Source organism: Chlorocebus sabaeus, chromosome 19 (assembly GCF_047675955.1).
Source record: "Chlorocebus sabaeus isolate Y175 chromosome 19, mChlSab1.0.hap1, whole genome shotgun sequence".
Classification (NCBI taxonomy): Eukaryota; Metazoa; Chordata; class Mammalia; order Primates; family Cercopithecidae; genus Chlorocebus; species Chlorocebus sabaeus.
The window spans coordinates 32,252,000-32,268,284 of record NC_132922.1 but is presented as its reverse complement, the minus strand read 5'-3'; the positions used below and the strand labels follow the sequence as shown (position 1 = coordinate 32,268,284).

Below are 16,285 nucleotides of genomic sequence, written 5' to 3'. Positions count from 1 at the left end.
GTGAAATCACTGCATGGAAGCCATAGCTGCCTTCCCAGGTTGACCGAAGCACTACACACAATAGCCAAGGTATGCAATCAAGCTACCTGTCCATCAACTGATGAAGGGATGAAGGAACTTCAGCATACAGATACAACGAAATACGTCCCAGCAACAAAGATTGGCAACATTATCTCCTTTGTGGTAACATGCATAAACCTGGAAGACATTATATTCAGTGGAATCAGCCAGGCAGAGAAAGACAAACACTGCATCATCTCACCCATGAGGAGACTGACTAAAAAAGAATTATCTAATGGAAAGTGAAAGTACAATAGTGGTTATCAGATGCTGGGGAGAGGGGAGGGCATGGGCTGGCATTGGTAATGGGTACCAAGTTGCACTTCCAGGGGAGAATTAATGCTGGTAATCTACTCCACAGGAGGGTGACCACAAGTGTAACAAAATGGTAGGATCTCTTTCAATGGAGCTAGAAAGGAGAGGAACACTGAAGGTTCACACCACAAACAAATAAAAACTGGACATCAGAATAGACATGCAAAACACCCTGACTTCATCATTCCTCAAAGTACGCAAGTAAACAAAATCCCACTGTACCCCCTAATTTTGGACATGTATGACAAACCCAATTTTAAAACTATAAATGAACAATGGCAAAATTCACAGAGAACCCGGAAAATCCAAAGCACTTCCCAGAAATAGAAACTCACTTGAATACCTCACGCTCCCCGATGTCAAATTATATCAAAAAGCTATACTTACTAAGGCAGCAAGTAACTGGCATAAAAATAGAAACATATGCCATTGGACAACATCACACAGCCAACAGACAAATCTGAACGTACTTACAGTCAACAGATTTCTCAAAAGGCCAGGCGCAGGGGCTCATGCCTGTACTCCCAACATTTTGGGAGGCAACAGCAGGCAAACCACTTGATATCAGGAGTATGGGATCAGCCTGGCCAACATGGTGAAACTCTGTCTCTAATAAAAATAGAAAAATTAGCAAGTGTGGTGGCATGTGCCTGTAATCCCAGCTACTCAGGGGCTGAGGCGGGAGAGTCGCTTGGATCCGGGAGGTGGAGGTTGCAGTGAGCCGAGATCACACCACTTCACTCTAGCCTGGGCAAAAGAGCAAAACTCCGTATCAAAACAAACAAAAAACCCAAACAAAATGGGAAACAGCTAGTCCGCTCTGTGAATGACTTTGAGAGAACTGGAAACCCACACATGAAACATGGAAACCTCCTTCACTTTATCTTTTATCCTTACGCAAGGTATGCAAGTACTACAATGTCCCCATTGCACTCCTAATTCTGGACATGCAGTATAAACCAAACTTGTCATGAAATGTAACTATACACAGCTAAAAATTCACATGGAACTACCACAGACTCTGAACATGCAAAGCACCCCTAGGAAATGCAACCTCGTTTGGAGGCCTCACACTGCTCAATTTCAAATTACATGGAAAAGATCTACTCACCCAAAGACTACGGTAGAGGCCTAACAATGAAACCATGCGGACAAAACAGAACCTAAATGTACGTCTGTATGGAGTCAACACATATTTGTCAAAAGAATGCCTGGAAGACGCAATGAGGAGTGGATTTCTGTTCAATTAATGAATCTGAAAATACCAGATATCCACATGAAAAAGAATGAAATAGGACCTTTATGTTACACAATACACAAATATCAACTCAAAATAAATGAAAACCTAAACACAAGACCCAAAAGCATAAAACTCCTACACGAAAACACAGAGTGAGTGGAAGTTCAGGGCAACTTAATCTATGCTCACAGGCTACAAAAAGAAACAATAGGAAATATATGGAAAATATACTCAGAACCAATGAAATGCATCCAAATTGTGATTTTTCTTTCTGGCCTGACCCCAAATCACTGCTAACAAAAGGAAAACTCAACACATGAAAAAGAAAACTCAAGAACTACGGCATGGTAAAGGGAGCAATGAACCAATCAACAATGAGAAGGCATCCTTCATATAGGGAGGGCATGGTGAGGAATCATTTATCTGAAAGAGGTTGTTACACAGTATGCACGAGAAACTAATGCTACTAAGAGGCGAAACATGCAAAACCAAGTAATCCAGCCAAAGTTGGGCAATGAACCTCAAGAGACGTTTCTCAAAAGTCCCAGCTACTCGCCAAACTGAGGTGGGAGAATCACCTGAGCCCCAGGAGGTCAAGGACACAATGAGCCCAGATCACACCACTGCATTCCAGCTTGAGCAAACAGAGCCAGACACAACCTCAAAAAAATTTTAAAAAAAAAAAAGGAAAAAAGAAAAGACAAGAAATAAACTACACAGAGAAAGACAAACATCGCATTGTCTCACTCAGGAGAATCTAAAGAACTTATTTCATAGAACTAGTAAGCATAACTGTTCTTACCACTGGTTGGGGTTCAAAGGTGGGGCATGGTCAGAGATTGGAAACAGGTATAAACTTACATATTCCATGACAGGAATGAAACCTGTAGTTCTATTCCACAGCAGCAGGGTAACCAGGTCTAACATTACTAGAGTGTACTTTTCAAGAAAACTAGAAAAGAGGATTCTGAATGTCTTCACCTCAAAGGAATAATAACTCTATGAGGCAAGAGATATGCTAAATACCCCGATTTCATCACTGAACAATGTACGCATGGACCAAAGTGCCTCATTCTACCCTCTGGTAGTACACCTTTACCATAAGGTAAATTTTTGTAAAGAAATGTCAGGGAACAGGCTGAGCATGGTGGTTCACACCTGCAATCCCAGCACTTTCAGAGGCTGAGGCAGGCACATCACTTGAGGCCAGGAGTTTGAGACCAGCCTGGCCAATATGGGAAACCCCGTCTCTACTCAAAATACAAAAATTAGCTGGGCATGGCAGTGCTTGCCTGTAATCCTAGATACTAGGGAGGCTGAGGCAGGAGTATCACTTGAACCCAGGAGGCAGAGGTTGCAGTGAGCTAAGATTGTGCCACCGCACTCCAGTCTGGGCAACAGAGTGAGACATTATCCCAAAAAATAAAAAAATAAAATAAAAAGATGACATTCAAGTGATCAACTGACATGAAAAAATACACAACGTCACTAATCATCAGTGAAATGCAACTCACTAACACTGTAAGATAACATCTCAGGTTGGTCACAATGGGCATTTTTCCAAAGTCAAAACAACATGCTGGGAGGCAGCAAAGGAAAGGGAACACCGCTACACTCTTCATCAACGTGAAAACTAGTTCACACCGTGGAAAGCAGTGTAGAGATTCTCAACGAACTTAAAACAGAACTACCATCAGACCCAGCAATTCCACTACTTGGTATCTACCCAAAAGACAATAAATCATGTCCTAAGCAGCATGGATAGACCTGAGGATTATTATGTTTAGCAAACCAAAGCAAGAACAGAAAACCAAACACTGCATGTTCTCACTTATGAGTTGGAGTTAAACAGTGAATACATTCGAACATAAAGATGCAAACAACAGACACTGGGGACTATCAGATGAAAAAAGGAGGCAGAAAGGGGGTGTGGGCGGAAGAACCGCCTGATTGGCACTTTGCTCACTACCTGGGTGTTGGGGTCAGTGGTCACAAGCCTCAGTGTCATCAAATGTTCACATGTAACTAAACTGCAATTTAATGAAAATAAAAGTGTGTATATATATATTTAAAACAAGGTTTCCCCGGGCGCAGTGGCTCCCACCAGTACTCACGGCACTTTGGGAGGCTGATGCAGGCAGATCACTTGAGCCCAGGAGTTCAAGAGAAGTCTAGGCAACATGGCAAAACCCTACCTCTACAAAAAGCATAAAAAAATTAGTGGGGTATGGTGGTGCACACCTGTAAGGTATGGGACCTCCAAGTAGTCCCAGCTACTTGGGAGGCTGAGGAGGGAGGATCACTTGAGCCCGGGAGGTCAAGGCCGCAATGAACCACGAACACAGCGCTGCATTCCAGTCTGGGTGACAGAATGATAACCAATCTCAAAAAAATATTAGGATATATTATAAATGGATGGATGGATGGATAGATGGATAGATAGATACATTGATGATAGATAAAACAGATAGATAGATAGATAGATAGATAGATAGATAGATAGATAGATAGATAGATAGATACATGGATAGATAAAACAAAACCTACAGTCACCCAAGCAATCTCTGAATAGCACAAACACAGAAAGACAACTGAATGGACAAAATGAGGGAGCCAAGTAATCAACCCAAAATTATATTTAGGGCACACATTTTTCAAAAGCATACCAAAAGCACAACAGTTGAGAAAACTGGGTACTCATGTGCACAAGATTGAACTAGCACCCCTATGTTGCCCAATACACAAAAATCTATGAAAAATAAATCAAAGTTAAATTCAATCTTGAAAGCAAAACACTCCAAGAAGAAAACATGGGATAAGCATATATTTAGAGGAAACTTGACCCTGTGCACACAGGTTGCAAAAAGAAAAAAGAAAAAGGAAAAATTTGGGGGAAAATACGCACAGACAATAAAACGGCTTAACAATCTTTTTGGATGGGATGCTGAAATCACTGCCAACAAATGCAAATATAAACATGAGAGACTAAGTACGTAACATTAGAGCCTCTGCAGAGGAGAGAACAAATGAACCCAAAGAGAAGGCATCCTAGACCAGGCATGGTCGCTCACAAGGTCAGGAGTTCGAGACCAGCCTGGCCAACATGGTGAAACCCTGTCTCTAGTGACAATTCAAAAATTAGCCGGGCATGATTGTGCACACCTGCAATCCCAGCTACTCAGGAGGCTAAGAGGCTAAGGCTGGAGAATTGCTTAAACCCGGGAGGCAGAGGTTGCAGTGAGCCAAGATCGCACCACTGCACTCCAGCCTGGGTGACAGAGCAAGACTCCACTGGAGTCCGCTTTGGGGGAAGGGGGCAGAGGAAAAAAAAAAACAGCAGCATCCTAAAGGTGAGAAGAAAAGTTTGGGGAAACATACAGCTGATAAGGCATTGTTTTCCAAAAGGCACAAGGTACTAAAACCAAAAGAGAAACAAGTAACCGATCCAAGACTGGGCAAAGAGGCTGAATAGACTTTTCCGCAAAGACGACGTAAGACTGATTCTATCTTTACAAAAACGTGGTTAACATTACTAATCCTGCACAAAACGGAAATCAAAACCATATGCAGAAAGCATCTCACTTATTCACATGAATATGACAAATAAAAATACAAACACAAATGCTGGTGTCAATTGCCAGGAAAAAAGAAGTGTTTATGGGAGGGTCAATTGCTATATACACTCCGGAAAGCAGTTGCAGATTCCTCAAAAAACTGAAAGTACAATACCATATGATCTATTCATCCCACTACTCAGCTATACAGTCAAAGCAAACCAGGATATTGAAGAGACATTTGCCTTTCCATGTCTATTACATCACTATTCACAATAGCTAGGATGATGGAATCCGCCTACCTGTTCACCCACAAATGAAGGAATAAAGAAAATGTAGTACATATATACAATAATATACTCTCTGGTCATAAAAAATAATGCGATTTTCATTTAGGGCAATACCAATGAACCCAGAAAACATTCTGTTAAATAAGCCAAGCACAGAAAGACAAACACTGCATGACCTCACTTACGTTGAATCCAAAAACTTAACCTTCAAGAAGCAGAAAGTACAGGAGTGGTTTCCTGAGGCTGAGGGAAGGAGGGGAGGATAGGAGGGATTGGCTATGGAAACAAAGTTACAATTAGTTGGGAGGAATACATGCTAGTGTCCTGTTCCACAGCTGGGTGACTCTGGTCACAGTATCGTTTTGTATTTTTCAAAAAAAGCTAAAAGGGAACAATTTTGAGTGTTCTCATCACAGAGAAATAGTACCTGTATGAGGGAATAGTTATGCTAAGTACCCTGATTTGATCATCACCCAAAATACACATCAATATGTCCCAGATGAGGCTGGCAAGGTGGCTCATGTGTGTAATCCCAGCACCTTGGGAGCTTGAGGTGGGCAGATCATCTGAGGCCAGAAGTTGGAGACCAGCCAGGCCAATGTAGCAAAACCCCATCTCTAACTAAAAAATAGAAAAATTAGCTGGGCATGGTGGCACACACTTGTGTGTGCTACTTGGGTGGCCGAGGCACAAAAATCACTTGAACCTGGGAGACAAAGGTTGCAGGAAGCCAAGATCATGCCGCTGCACTCCAGCCTGGGCAACAGAGCTGAACTCTATCTCAAAACAAAAACAGAAACAAAAACAAAAAAGTCCCAGAGAAGAAAACAAAAGTCCCAGTATACCCTCTGCTTATGTGCCTTATTAGAGACAAAACATTTAACAAGTATAGGCCAGGCGCAGTGGCTCACGCCTGTAATCGTACCACTTTGGGAGGCTGAGACAGGCAAATCACGAGGTCAGGAGATCGAGACCATCCTGGCAAACAAGGTGAAACCCTGTTTCTACTAAAAATACAAACATTAGCTGGGCATGGTGGCATGCACATGTAGTCTGAGCTATTTGGGAGGCTGAGGCAGGAGAATCACTTGAACCCGGGAGGTGGAGGTTGCAGCGGCCAAGATCACGACGCTGCACTCTTGCCTAGGCGACAGAGCGAGACTCCATCTCAAGAAAAAAAAAAAAAAAGTGGGTGGGCGTGGTGGCTCACACCTGTAATTCCAGCACTTTGAGAGACCGAGGTGAGCGGATCTCCAGGTCAGGAGATTGAGACCATCCTGGCCAACATGATGATACTCCGCCTCTACTAAAATACAAAAAAAAAAAAAAAAAATTACCCGGGCGTGGTGGCACACGCCTGTAGTCCCAGCTAGTCCCAGCTATTTGGGAGGCTGAGGCAGGGGAATTGCTTGAACCCGGGAGGTGGAGGTTGCACTCCAGTCTGGTGACAGAGCGAGACTCCATCCAGGCTGGAGTGCAATGGTGCGATCTTGGTTCACTGCAACCTCTGATTCCCAAGTTCAAGCGATTCTCCTGCCTCAGCCTCCCAAGTAGCTGGGATTACAGGCATGCACCATCACGCCCAGGTAATTTTTTGTATTTTTAGTAAAGATAGGGTTTCTCCATGTTGGCCAGGCTGGTCTTGAACTCTTCACCTCAATTGATCCACCTGTCTCGGCTTCCCAAAGTGCTGGGATAACAGGGTCCTGTTGTAAGGTGCTAAACTTCCCACCCAGTGGAAGGCTTTAAGAGAGTAAACTCTTACTTACATTCAATAATAATATATTGTACACTTAAAAATAAGAGGGTAGAGTTCATGTTATGTGTTTTCACCACAATAAAATAAATACTGTAAACTTTTTTACAGGAAAAAAATAAAGTAAAATAAAGAGACTGCTAGGCAGCACAGTGGCTCACAACTGTAATCCCAGCTACTTGGGAGGCTGAGGCAGGAGATCTCTTGAGGCCAGGAATTTGAGACCAGCCTGGGCAACAGAGCAAGACTTCGTCTCTAAAAACAAAAAAATGTTGTGTGAGAGAGAGAGAGACACCAAGCTCTTAATCACCACGCTACTGACAGACCAAAGCCAAGGACCCCTCAACCTACAGCCCTAACCCTGGTATCTGACAGCTGGGAGGCCAACACCAGGCTCTGGCCAGCTCAGTCTCCCCTGAGAAATAACTCACGGAGCACGGAGTACAGGGCAGAAGCTTACTTTTGTTGACAAAAATGACTCTTTCATAACAAAGTGGACCCCGCCCCCAGCTGGCTCCCAGAGCAGACTGGAGAAGAAGCGGCCTCATGCGCTGAGCCTGCCTCTTTCTCCCCATCCTTCCACCTACATGTGATGGGCCAAACGTGACGACCCATCATTGATTCATTTAGCAAATACAGACTGAAAACCTGCTTTGTGCCAGGCACTGGGTAAGGTCCTAAGGAGTCAGGGATGAAATGCGCAGAGCCCCTGCTCTCAGAGACTTCCATTCACACAGCCACGCATTCACTCACTCAACAGTGAGCCCCTACTATCAACAAGGTCCTGAGAAAAACACAAAAGGACCCAAGCTACGTACGCAAATTCCTAGAATGTCAAAGCTAGAAGAGAGCAGGCTGGACGCTAAACCACCCCTCCGTTTCACAGAAACTGACCCAGAGAGGTTAACGATTTGCCCATGTGTTAGCCGGGGGCTGTATTCCACACGAAAGCCGCCTCCTCCTGTGTGGTACTGTTGCCGCCTCCCCTCCAGCGTTCCAGCGTGGCTCCGTGGCCCCTCTACTCCCACACTGCGGTTAAGTAAATCCTTGCTTCTGAGTGTCCAACTCATCCAGGCACCAGAGACCCCATTCAATGTGGGCCTCCCCAGCAAGGGGATGGGCCCCAGCAAACCAGGGGACTTCTCACCCACGGTGTTGTGGAGGCAGCGGTACACTGTGTGGCCACAGGTTCTATATACACAACCCCTGAGCACATCAGGGAAAGAAAATGGCAAAGTAGGGCAGGAGGCAGGTGCTGAGAACCAGTCAGCTCCACCCACAAAGCAGAGACCCAGATTCGAATCCCAACTCCATGACTTCCTCACTGAAGACCTTGAATGAGTTTCCTAAACTCTCCAAGTCTCCATTTTCTCATCTGTAAAATGCGGAGTAATGGCACCTGCTTCGTGAGGTGGTTATAAAGCCTCAGGAAAACAGTGCAATGAAACCTTAGCACGCTGTCAATGCTTAATTATGGTGAGGCCACACCCCCATCGTCACAGCTGCATGCCTCAGGGACGCCTGGGGAGGCGTCAAGGACACCAGGTCCCTGGGGAGGGAGCCAAGGCAACTAGAGAGCATGGGCTGCAGCCCAGGAGTATCTGCTACGTGGTGGTGAATGCAGTGAGCTGCTGTAGAAGGAGAGATGCCTCACCCAGCAGAGGCAGAGGGAGGAGGCATCTTGGTGACTCAGGAGCCCCAATGGTAGGGACTTGGCTGCCTCATCAATTCACCAGAAATGCAAGGGCTTATTTCTGAACTCTGAGTTCTATTGGATCAATCTGTCTGTCCCTCTACATGTCAGTACCACACTGTCTTAATTACCATAGCTTTGCAATAGTTTTTTTTTTTTCTTCTTTTTGAACCTGAGTCTCACTCTGTTACCCAGGCTGCAGTATAATAGCACAATCTCAGTTCACTGCAACCTCTACCTCCCGGGTTCAAGCAATTCTCCTACCTCAGACTCCCAAGTAGCTGGGACTACAGGCATGTACCACCACACCTAATTATTATATTTTTAGTTGAGTCGGGTTTTCACCATGTTGGCGCTGGTCGCAAACTCCTGGCCTCAAATGATCTGCCTGCCTCAGCCTCCCAAATTGCTGGGATTATATGCATTAGCCACCATGCGTGGCCACAGTACATCTTGAAATCAGAAGAATGAGTCCACCGACTTTGTTCTTCTTTTTCAGGATTATCTTTGAACTTCTATGTGAATCTCAGGATCAGCTTATCAATGTCTGCGAAGAAGCTCGCTGGGATTTTGATGGCAATGGGTTTCCAGTTCCTGGTTCAACTGCTCCTGAGCTCCGGCTCTGCTTCCTCCCCTTGGGCTCCCTGGGGCACCCCGCTTTCTTTCCCATAAATTCCATCTTCTGCTTAACCAGATGACACTGGGTTTTTGTTTCTTGCCATCAAAGGAATTTTAAACAATAAAACTAGAAACACAGTGCTACACACACTGTCCCAAGCCATCATCCCAAAAACACCTTCCCAGATATCACCCTCCCAGATATCACCCAGAGACCCCACTGGGGTCCCAATCTCAGCACTGGCCCATGTCCCCAGCTTTTCACTCTACCCTGTAACTGGTACACTTCCAAGTTACAAATATTATATTTACAAGCAGACCCTCCCTCAATAAATGCTTGTGAGATTGAACTAGATGTCTCCAAACAGCACCAAAAGAACACTCTTATCACTCTACATATCTTAGTAACTCTGCTTCATGCCTGGTATCTCACTCAATATGCAAATATGCTCTAGAAAGCTCTAGGAAAGCAAGACATTATTGTGCCCATTGGACAAAAAATGTAGAAACTAAAGCCCAGAGAAGGCAAGCATCTTGCCCTGGGTGACTTGCCTTGACAGCTCCAGATTGAATGGTGTCTGCACTGAGGCACATACTATGCCAAGCCAGCACAGGCATGGGGGTCCCATTGTCCTGCCCCATCTTTAAGAGCTGCTTTAGAGGCCACCTCCTCCAGGTAGTCTTTCAGGACTACTCCATGGTAGTCCTGGAATCAGCTCTACATTTTTTTTGTTTTTGTTTTTGTTTTTTTTTGAGATGGAGTTTCACTCTTGTTGCCCAGGTTGGAGTGCAATGGCACGATCTCGGCTCACTGTAACCTCTGCCTCCCAGTTTCAAGTGATTCTCCTGCCTCAGTCTCCACAGTAGCTGGGACTACAGGAACTCGCCACTGCGCCTGGCTAATTTTTTCTATTTTTAGTAGAGACGGGGTTTCACCATGTTGGCCAGGCTGGTCTCGAATTCCTGACCTTGGGCATCCACTTGCCTCGGTCTCCCAAAGTGCTGGGATTACAGGCATGAGCCACCGCACCTGGCCTCATGGCATCAGTTCAACAGAGAAACTGAAAGCTCTGAAAGGGCGGGAACAGTCTGTCCTCCATCCTGGCCCTGCTAACTGCCCAGCCTCACCTTTCTGAGCAAAACCAACCGAAGTAAGCAGCCTCTTATTTCGACCCTTTTCTATGCCAACCCGTAAGACTGGCTGTGTTTTGCCCAGAGACCTGGATCCAGGGGTTACACAACCAGTGCTGGCAACTGAATGGCATGACAGAGGAAGACCAGGCAGGAAAACACCTTCTGCCGAGATGGGGGAGTGACAACCCAGAGAAGCTGCCTCAGGAGGGCGACTCATTGAAGGAATTTTCCATGCATCAGCTAATTCACATGTGCCGGGAATGTTTTGAGTTAGAGGACAATGCTTTTTTCCTCCTAGAATTTCCCTCCTTTTCAATTCACTCCATTGGAGCAGGTGGTTAGCCAGTACTCACTACCCCAAGGGAGGGGTGCAGCTGGAAGTCTGCTATACTTTGGTTAAGTCTCAACAGAAAAAGGGGTTCATAATGCAGACAAAATGGTTTGGCTGGAAACAGAGGAGAAAGAAATGAAGGTGGTGAGAGGAGAGAGGTCAGAGGTTCTAGGAGAGTGCTGTGCCTGCTTAAAACGTCGGCAGGCGGACCAAGAGACACATGGTAAACAGAGGCAGCCAATTCCCTGACCCTGCGTCTGGTATGGAGGCCTCAGAAAGCCCCAGGGCCAGGATGCCCATGCTGACATATCTGGCAACAAATGACTTGATGAGCAGCTGACACCACACACACACGCACATACACCCTGGGGGGTTTAGTCAGGTCTTAGTAAGTGGGGAATGTCACAAAATCACTGACAGGATTGGGATTTCACATAAAAATTAAAGGGAAAGGAAATATAATTATCTTTCTTTTTTTTTTTTTCATGTTCCTGGGGAGTTCAGAGGATGTTTTTGTTTGGTTGGTTTTGGTTGGGATGTTTTTTAAAGAGCATCATACAGTTATCTATATATACAAATTATTAATGTGGGGAAGGGGCAAGGGGCATGCATTGCAGAAGGGGCACGCACAAGGATCGGGGAGGGGCGGGGTAGCACAGAATGCTATGCAAAACAGCCACATCTAACAGATGAAACAATCATACCAATGGGGCAGGGGAGGGGTGTTAGACACTGGAATTGGGCATGCAGGAGGAGAAAAGCGGGGGGAACAAGGAAGAGAAACCTGGTCCAAGATTCTGTGTGCTTTCTGTCCCTACCCTCGCCTCCTCCCCACCTCTGAACACCATATCAGGCCTTGGCCTTCTGTCTGTCTCTCCCTCCCCTCTCTCTCTGTCCAGCATCAGAGGCCTTGCAACTGAGCAGCACCCTCTTGGCTCTGGGTGGCAGGCCAAGGGGAGTGTGGCGGGTGCTCTAAGGCCCAATGTCGGAGCGATGGTGCTCTCTTGATCACAGGTTCTACCGTGGCTTTGCCGCTTTCCTTCTTCAGGTGACTGCAGTAGTCCTCCTGGGCAGGCAGCGGCGTACTGTGCAGCGGGTGATGGGTATGCAGCCACTGCTGCTGTTCCAGCGCCAAGCGCTGCAGCTCAACCGACTATGCATGTATGGCCTTCAGCTGATGAACTGCTGACATTGGGGCAGAAAGGGAGGCCGGTAGGTCCTGGTAAAGGGCAGCAAAGAGCTGGTGACAAAGAACTTCGTTCTTGTGCAGAGAGTGAGGAAGAAGGGGGTTAGGGAGAATCCCAGCTGGGTAGGGGATCTGGGTAAGGGGAGACCCTGAGGCCAGGGGGTCAATGAGAGGGTGCACAGAGGCAGAGGCTGCATGGATAGCATCTTGCTGGTGCAAGCACAGGTGTGAGTGGATGCGGGAGTGCTGGTGGTGATGGGGAGTCACACTGAGCATCTGCAGCTGAGCCAGAGGGTCATTGCCCAGGGCTGCCACCCTTTCTGTGTGCTGCCTCTCAGTGCCAGCCACTCAGCATAGAACATGTCAGGTCACAGGGCTGGCCCAAGCTGCCAGTGCTAGACATTCTGGCTCCAGGGCCCCAGGCTCGGATGAAAAAGGGAAGGATGCAGGCCAGCGGGGCCAGGGTGCAGAGCCAGGCCCCTATGTCAGGGAAAAGGATCCAAGCACGGCCCAGTGACTCCGTGTAGGGGTTCCAGCTCACTAGGCTTCACCTCAAAGCCAGGCTTGAGACAAGTCAGGGAGGTTTTGTTCACGGGCTTCCCGTTCCCTCTCCCAGGCAGCTGAAGCACTGCTGTATAGGACCAGGACGCTGTAACCCAGGAGCCCCGGATCCACTGCCCCCAGGGTCACGTAGAATTGATGGTTGTGATTGTCAGGACACAACATGAGGCCGGGTATATTCACTGAGAGTGTGCAGGGCTGGAGTGTCAGGACCCAGGTAGGGGGGCACCGTAGCCACCACACTGCCCAGTTCAAATGGAGGACGATGGGGCATGGGGCCCAGAGAGGCGCATTCCACCTGGGCACAATCCTCCTGTGCCAACTTCGCACTGCATTCAAGCTGCGCTCCTTCCTACGCTCTTTCTCGTGTTCCCGCTTGCGCTCCTTCGCGCTCGCTGCTTGGCCTCACCGCCACACCTTCTCCACCAGATCTGCCTGCTTCTTGGCCAGCATGGAGCCCTCCAGCAGCACAAAGTCACTACGCGTGCACGAGTTAAAGCCGCGATCCCGGGGTTTGTTAAACCTGGTATACTGACTGGCATGGATGGGCACATCTTCCACCTTGGGAGGGGGTGAGGGGCTGCGGGCTGGGAGCACTGGGGTCTTGGAGGTCTCATCTCCTCAGGCGGCTCCTGTTTGACCTGCGTGGCACTCAGGGGAGGCCCTGAGGCACCACAGGTGGTGGTGGCAGAGATGGCAGGCTTGAGGTCCCGCAGGTGGCAGGGGTCCCACGGTGGGTGAGCCCAGCCTGAATTGAAGGTCCCTGGCCTTTAGGTGGCGAGCTGCCTCGACAGCCCAGTGGGGTCCCTGTTCGGGAGGAGGGTGGCAACCCAGGCTTGTATCCAGGTGGGGTGGTTGTCTTGTAGGCCCATGGGGATGGGGCTCTCTTTCCGAACGGTGGGGGCCCACGTGGGGAGGCTATGTTGTAGCCTGCAGCTGAGGAAGCCACAGTGGCAATGACCGTGGAAAGGGTAGCTGAAGAGGTGGTGACTGTAGGCACCGGGGGGAAGGGGTACGGTGCCCCTTGAGGGCCTGGGAAGGGGAGGGGTGTGAACATATAGGACCCTTGAGAAGTGGAAGAGGAAGAGTTGGAAGAGGAAGAGACTGGAGGGTCATTGGGGCCTGGTTGGCTGTAGGATACCTGGCTGTGAGGTGGGGGCAGGTGTGCTGGCCCTGGTGGGTCGGGCTTCAGAGACCCCAGGTAGGGAGACATGGCATAAGGGTGTGCGTGGTGGGAGCTACCGCCCTCCAGGGGGTGGGAAAATGCTCCAGGAGGAGGAAACCAGGGCTTCCATGCTGCTGGTGCTGCTGTTGCTGTTGCTGCTGGTGGTTATGCTGATGCGTTGAGACTGGTGGGTGGGCAGTGGACTGGGCCCCAGTAGAGGGAGGGAAGGGGCCTGGATGGGCATTGTTGTTGGCTAAGAAGCGGCTATAGGAAGGAGGTGGTGGGGGACCCTGGCTCCACACAGCCTGGGATGGGAGAGAAGGCTGAATATGCTTAGGGTGCTGACTGGAGACAGACAAGCTTGTTGGGGAAGGGAAAGAGTGGGGGTACCTGGGCAATGCCTGGGAAGCTGGGTACAGGGAGGCAGAGGAAGAGGAGGCTGCTGCACAACTACTACGAGAAGATGAATAAGAAAACCTCATGCTGGGGGCTGGGGCAGAAGAGGAAGCAGGAGGCAGAGAGTGGGGTGAAGGAGCCAGAGTCGGGCCCTTCTCTGGGCCAAGAGGAAGTCCACCCATACCCTGCCCCATGGCATGGGGAGAGGGCAGATGCCCAGGTAATAGTTGGGCCCTCAGGTCACAGGGAGAGGCTGATGCATTGTTGAGGGGTCTCAGGGCAGGTGGGGGAGGCCAGCTCAGGGTCACATGGGGGAAGCTGGCTGGTGGAGCAGAAGGTAGGTTCCCACCACCCACTGGGACAGCTTTGTTGGGGGAGCACTCCCACTGTATCTCCTCTTGTGGAAGGGTCATGACCACCACTGTCACCAGCACTGCCACCAACACCAATGCTGCCTTTGTCACATCACGATCCGTGTCACCATCACTGTTGATGCCACCACATATCACAAATGCTATCATCAGTGTTGCCATCACTATCAGCTTCACTAAAATTGCTATTCGCTCCAGGATCCTGGAAACCCTGGAGGCTCTTTTCGGCACCCCTGTCTGGCCAGCTCAGCTATGCCTCAAGCTTCCTACACGCACAACTCCAGGGCAGGGGAGGGGAGGGGAGGGGAGGGGACAGAGAGGAGGGGAGGGGTAGAGAGGGGTGGGGAGGGGGGGAGTAGGGAGGCATGGGGAGGGGAGGGGTGTCGGACGTTGAGCTGGACCAGCCCACAAGTCACCCTAAGGCTTTGAGCTGGGGCGGGGTCCTTTCACTCTGAGTTAACTCCCAGCACCTTCTCATCTCAGTTCCAACAGCAAAACAAGCGGCACCCCAAGGGGCCTGGCCCATGTCTCTCCCAGTTTCTTCCCCACATGCCCTCTTGAGTCCCTTCCTTGGGACTTCCACTACTGGTCCTTGAGGGTCTCTCCCTGGAATCCCCACCCGCTTTGGGATGCAGACCCTCCTCTTCCCCCATTTAACCCGCAGACCCCCAGATGTGAGCAGGACTCAGAGCCCTACGCTCCGCTGTAATGCATGGAACCCAGAGCCGCCCAGTGGCAACCCCTAATACTAAGTGCTTAGGTTTCACATTTTCTCAAGAAATCTCTTAATTTTTACCACAGCCCTGTGTTGTGGGTAAGGTAGAAATTCCCCACTGACACATGGGGAAACTGAGACCCAGAGACACAAAGTGTCCCATTCCAGTTCCTCAAGGGTCAAGGTAGAGTCAGTGCTGGAACTTGGGCTCCTGGTGCATGGACCTCTGAGCTCTGTCTGGTCAGCCCCGCCCACCACAACATCCACAGGCACCATGGTCACAGCAGCCCCAGTCCCTGAACCATGACCTAACCTTCCAAGCCCGGAAGGCCCCATCATCCCTTCAACCTCAATGGGCCCCAAGCAGACACCTGCTGTGTGCAAAAGACCTCAATGAGTACGCAAGCATCGACTGAATCTGTGTGACATCCCAGGCTTCCATGTGAACGTGATGGGGCAGGGCCTGCCGTTGCGGAACCCACAGTCCAGTGGATACCGCGTCAGAACATGGGGACCTCTGGGACATCCTAGGGCTCTTCCTCCACCTTTAGCTTTGCCTTGAAGGCAGCCCTGGCCAGCCACACTCCTGTCTTCCCCTTCACCTGCCCAGATTCAAACCTCAGGACCAGCTTTGCCCTGGGCTCTGGAGTGGTGGGTCCCAACACAGGGGTCTTCATATGGAATGAAGCTAAGTTGAAACCCGGACCCACCCACAGGGAGCTCTGTGAAGACAAGCCTTTCATCTGCTCCATGTCTCCCAGAGAAAGACGTGCCTTGGAGGACACAATCTCATTGCTGGGCCCTGCCCTGCAAGGCTCCCAGCCCAGACACATGCATCCCTCCCAGCCAGAAGCCAACTCCTCTGCCGCCTCCCGGACACTGGCCCCTACCCTTGGGGCA

General features: G+C 49.0%; 1 pseudogene; it reads right to left on the bottom strand.

Annotated features, from left to right (window-relative positions):
- Nucleotides 1-11,892: 11,892 nt before the first annotated feature.
- Nucleotides 11,893-14,914, bottom strand: LOC103223611 (atrophin-1 pseudogene; annotated as a pseudogene).
- Between the last annotated feature and the right edge of the window lie 1,371 nt (nucleotides 14,915-16,285).